We start from the raw sequence: 6,302 nt of genomic DNA on the forward strand, positions 1-6,302 counted from the left end.
GAGGACTCAGGACATAAGAGAACCTATACTATAACATCATGTAACTCAGTGGTGTCCCAAATTTTCTGATCAAGGAGATTATGGGGCCACAGAGGAAAGTGATTGATGATGTAGAGTGTGCCTAAGGAGAGTCACATGGAGGGAGGACATTCTCTCAGGCTTTCACAGAGAGCAAGTTGGTCAAGCAATGGCCATGACTCATCCACAGGGCTGACACTGATGAAGGATCTATAAACTGCAGTACAGGGTTTCAGGATAAATCCCGAGGGAATTTGACTGAGTTTGTCAGATACAAAAGTTACATTTCTTCTTATATAGTTCTTGCTTTATCTTGGTCTTATCCATCCAGCAGAAAAGTATAAAAATGAGGTATAAAAAGTAAAGCCATATTAATATGTTCAGCTGTAAAAGGGCTAATAACTCTGACATTTCCAGTCTTATGGATAACCCACTACAATCATGGACTATTGGACTATATTGTATTATTTTGCTGAATTCATGGACCTGCAATATTTAAGTGACAATGGAATACCCATCTCTGACAAAACTAAACACAAAATGGGGATATAAATAAAGGACCATTTTGTATCTGCATATACAAAATGGTTGGTATAGATATACAGCTACTTTCTTTTAATTCAATGAGAGGAAGGATTTGTGCTAATAGTGTTTGGACAAGATATCATGTCTGCATCATGTACTTTGAATAACTCTATGAAGACAACAATATGCATTGTATTAATTAATGAAACTGCCCTACTAATCAGTTTTGATACTGTCTCATTGCTATTTGTTTCTCAGTAAAATTAATTAAAAAAAAAACTTCTAGATTCAATAACCAAATTCATCAAGGTAGCTGGTACAAAGTCAGTGCTCAAAAATCAGTAGGTTTCCTATCCATGAATAACAAACTCACTAAGAGCAAAATTAGGGAAAGAATACTTTTCATAGTAGCATCCAAAAGTAGTTTTCTACATTGAAAACTATAGTACTCTGGCAAAAGGGTATTAAAGAAGATATGGAGTGATATCCTTTGCTCTTGGATAGGAAAAACAAATATAGTGAAAATGACCATCCTCCCAAAATTGTTATACAGAGTTAATGCAATTCCAATAAAAGTTCTAACAGTGTATCTCATACAATTAAAGAAAACACTCTTAAAATTCATATGCAACCAGAAGAGATCCAGATCTAGAGCAGAAAACTAACTTTGAGAAACAAAAGCAAGTCAGGGGACATCGCAATCCCTGATTTTAAACAATACTACAAAGCTACTGCGATAAAAACAGCATGGTGCTGGTAATAAAAGCAGACCCAAGGATCAATGGAACAGATTAAAAGTTATAGAAGTAACTCCAGACATGGTTAGCCACTTTATCTTTGAGAAAAAAGTCAAACATGTTCACTGGAAGAAAGATAGCCTTTTTAATAAATGGTGTGGGAAAATTGGCTTTATGCATGCTGAAGATTAAAACTACACTCATATTTTTCACCATGCACTAAACTAAAAATGAAATGGATCAAATATCTAAATATGAAAACAGAAAAACTACATCTGCTGTAAGATAGAATAGGTAGAACTCTTAAAGACATTAGGTGTAGGCAAAGACTTTATGATAAAAAGCCCAGTGGCACAGGAACTATCACAAAGCATCAACAACTGGCATATCATCTTATTAAAAAGCATTTGCATAGCAAAGGAAACCACTAAAAGAATAAACAGGCAACCCACAAAGTGGTAAAAAATGTTTGCTAGCTCTTCTCCAGATGAAAGTGTACTATCTAGAATATATAAAGAACTAACAAAACTCAAAGTCCCCAAATTTAAAGACTTAATCCAAAAATTGACATTTGAAATAAATAAATATTTCCTCAGATGATGAAGTAGAAATGGAAAATACATGTACAAAAAAATTGTCATCATTGATTATTTTAGAAATATAAATTAAATCAAAGCTGACAATCCATCTCAGTACAGAATGGGTGGCTATTATCAAGAAATCAACCAATAAGAAATGCCAGAGGAGCTGTGGGGAAAAAGAAACCCTTCTCCACTGTCAGTGTGAATGTAGACTGGTGAAAAACTGTGGAAATCAGTGTGGGGATTTCTCACAAAACTATGACTAAAGGTTTTATTTGACCCAGCTACTCCTCTTCTTGGTATCTTCCTGAAAGAAATAAATGCATCCTGGCACAATGATATATGCCTACCCATGTTTATAGTGGAATGGTTTGTAATAGATTAGAAATCTTGCAAACAAGTCAAATGTCCATCACCTGATACATAAAGAACTTTTTTTATACAATAGAGTACTACTTTGCAGTAGAGAAGGCAATGTTTAAATTTTAAGCAATTTATTACAGTAGAAGACACACTGCCATTAGTTTTACTCAGAATACCCCTCCTTGAACATACTTATCCCAGCTACACCCACACTGTCACTTTCTGACCATGTCTGAGAGAGCCTTAAAGCGTGTTCTTTTATTGTAATGTGGCTTCCTCAATGCACTAAGTCAATTCAAAACATTTACTCTTCACAATAATTTTGACTTTGGGGGACATCAAAAAGTTCCACATTGCTAGATCTGGTGAATAAGATGGTGAGGATATGTCCTAAGGTCTTTATTTGACCAAAATTGCAGTGAACATTTTGAATCAATTCAAGGCATCAAAGCAGCCATGAAATCATTGAAGGCAATTAATAATAATGTGTTCTTTAGTAAATTTAGTTGTATTCTTTTTAAACTTTCACTGTACTGCTAATCACATTTCATACAGCTAAAATTGATTTAAAGTTTCCATCAGTCTATTAAAAAATTATAACCCCAATTGCATTTTATGCTATCCAGCTCTCTGTATACCATTGTACTAGTAATAGGTTATTAGACTATACAAATGAAGAAAAAAAATGCTTCCCTAAGTGACATTCTGTGCCAGGCAATTTGTTATGTGCTTTATTTTTTGCTGATTTATATTTGCATAGCACAAAGTTTACCTTTTTATTATCTAAAATTTTTTTATTATGCAGTGGTTTCTACAGTAGTCAAAAAGTTATGGACCCTTGTAGGCACCTTTTCACAGTGCATTTATTTAACGGTATCAGTCTCAAGTAGTTATTATTAAGATCATTTTTGCCACAAGTTTACAGATTGTGAATACCTTGCCCAAATCCTGGTGTGTAGAAAGCCTGGGTCCTGCATGGGAACACAAATCTGTCTACAGAGGGACAGCCTCAAGAAATGGTGACTTTTCATGAAGTCTGTGCCCACGAACCCTGAGAGTTATTAATTAAACTCTATTCAATTCTATCATATGGCATAGCCAAACCCACATCCTTTTATGTTTCCAGTGAACTCTTTCTGAGCTCTTTTACTGATATTACTCTATTTGATTCAAAAGGATATGATAGGAGTTTAATGTGTAGTGCTAATCAAATGTAATAAAATTTATGTCTATATAAATTAAACATTCAAAGCTAAGATTCTAAATTGAATGTCAGATGGATTTGTCAATAGTTATATTCTCCCTGAGCAGGATGGTACATGCCTGTAATCCCAGCACTCTGGAGGTTGAGTCAAGAGGATTACTGCCAGTGTGAGGCCAGCATGGGCTACGAAGTAAGTTCAAGGCCAGCCTGAAATGCATAGCAAAACCCTATCTCAAAAAAGAAAAATATGTTATGCTTTCATCTCTATTCCGGGAAGATCATAGGTCAGGCATCTTATACTCTTTTATAAAACTCATCTAAAACTGTATTGAGAGTAAAGAACTGATTCTGCTAGGAGGGCTTGAAGTACAGACTGAAAGCTTTCAGAATATAGTACTTCACACAGTGTCTTCTTTGATGATAACGTTTGTACATTTTATCCATTATCTCTGCCTTCTGAGAGTTTTGTTTCAAAAATTCATGTTCATTCATTAATGGGTATTATTGAGGAAAGGACAATTCTCTGTGCTTCAGTGTGATGACCCACTATTTCCTAGACATCCTGCAGTCATGGAAACAGAAGTTAGAAGTAACAGCATTGCAGTTCATGTCCCTGCACAAGGCTGTGCTTCTGTTTGGAGGGGCACTTATGCCATCAGTATCTGCTATCAAAAAAAAAAAATCTACTGGAGAGGATGAGAAACACTTCCATCTCAAAATAAATGAAATGTTATCAACGAAAGCAGACAATATCCTTTTACCTTAAGGAAACATATGAGAAGAGTTGAAATGGTAATGAAGAGCCATGGCTCTCTCTCCTGGTGCTCAGACCAGCAACCTAGGTCACCAGGAAACCTGTGGGGAAGGGAAGCTTATAGACCACTGAGACAGAAGCCAGAGCTTGGAGGCCTATCTCTGACCCAGTCAGCCCTCCAACTGAGTTATTGTGAGGTCTTTTCTGTAATGTAAAGATGACAGACACAAGAAAAATGTCATGCAGAGACCATACAATATTCAAATTATATTTGAGCAGCATTCTACGATATATTCATAAGATAACTGAGCTTACAAGGAATTCAAGTATATAGTTGATCTTAACCTTTGCATGAAGTCAGGGCAACTGCTAAATAAAAAGAAACAGATTTCCTTTACTTACTACTGTGTCCTGGAATTAGACTATTCCATTGGTTTTGTGTATCTTACACTAATTACGTGTGGAACAGAAAAGTCTGGTGCTATGAAGGAGGAATACACATGAAACAGAATCAAAAGAAAAGCAGAAAATGTTATAAACTAGTTATATGCTAGTTATATCTGAAGTGACATAATATTTATTTATTTATTTATTTATTTATTTATTTATTTTGGCAGAACCAGGGATTGAACTCAGGCCCTTGCGCTTGCCAGGTAACCGCTTATTCCACTGAGCCATCTCCCTGGCCCCTATATGCTAGTTATAAACTTTCTTTTATAAGAGAAACATTTATCATAAAGTTAACTTCTTTCTTAAATCTTTAATATTTTATAGTCTAATTCCCTTCGAGAAGAGTCAGTTCCTCAATACAAAAATATTTTATTTTATTTTTTATTAATTTTATTGAGAAACAAATAGCAATGAGACAGTTTCAAAACTGATTAGTAGGGCATTTTCAATAATTAATGCATTTCATATTGTTGTCTTCATAGTGTTTATTCATAGTACAAGATGCAGACATGCTATCCTGTCCAAACACTATCAGTACAAATCTTTCTTCTCATTGAATTAAGAGAAAGTAGCTGTATATCTATCCTAACTATTTTGTATATACAGATACAAAATGGTCCTTTATTTACATCCCCCCTTTTTTAGTTTAGTTTTGTCAGAGATGGGTATTCCATTGCCATTTAAATATTGTAGGCATGTGAATTCTGCAAAATAATGGATAAAAATATTTTAAATGGGTGCAGACTAGTTCTCTTCATTTTAAGGATTGCTCAAGTGAAATACTGGTGAACACAAAAAACAGTGTAGGGACAGGATTCTATAGAGAAAAGTATAAAATAAAATAGGGTCCTCTTTAGGGTTGTAGCTAATCTTGACTAAAAGAAGTTAAAAAGAACTTTGTTAGAGAGATTCCCCTGGGAAGCAAGTCAAAGATGGAGTATTGGGAACAACAAAAAATAAAAGATAAATAAAGGTACCAAATGGCCACAGGACTTGCACCAAGAGATCAGAAAAAGAGCTACAGGTGAAACTCAGAGATAGCTAAGTGCACAATGAGTTATCCCACGTCCAATAAAATAGAGAGCAAGCAGAGGAGGGGATAACTATTTTTAAGGCAATATATACTCACATATATGAACAAAAATGCACACTTATATATGTGTATATTCTCTAGATTCACTATATTACTCACTCTAGGGTCAACGAAGTGTACAACAGATATTCATAGGCCCCCTCCTAACTCTAAGCTAAACCAAAATAATGCAGTCTTTTGCCAACTAGCTGTCCATCCCAACCAAAGATAAGACCTTAAAAGGTATGCCAAGGACAAGTAAACAAATGGACAGGGAGAAGCTGCACAATAACAGACCATCAAAAGAAATGACGTCAGGCAAAGATGCCTGAAAGCCATTCAGGTTATGGCAAGTTTTGGGGAGAGTGGAAAAATCTACCTCTCTCCTCTTAAAATAGCTGAAAACAAAAGGCTCGTGGGTCTTCTACTTTCTGGAGCCCCCTACCCTGATTCTTTCTTATCAGGGTAGCTATCTAACTTCTTATTTCTCCCTTGCTATATTTATAAATAAAATGTCTTTCTTTCATTGAACTAGCCTCTCCAGTTTATTATTGGGCTGAGTTATGATTCAGGTGGGCTGCTCAGACAGCAGAGTAGC

The sequence above is a fragment of the Octodon degus genome, unplaced genomic scaffold (assembly GCF_000260255.1).
Source record: "Octodon degus isolate 3935 unplaced genomic scaffold, OctDeg1.0 scaffold00134, whole genome shotgun sequence".
NCBI classification, from domain to species: Eukaryota; Metazoa; Chordata; class Mammalia; order Rodentia; family Octodontidae; genus Octodon; species Octodon degus.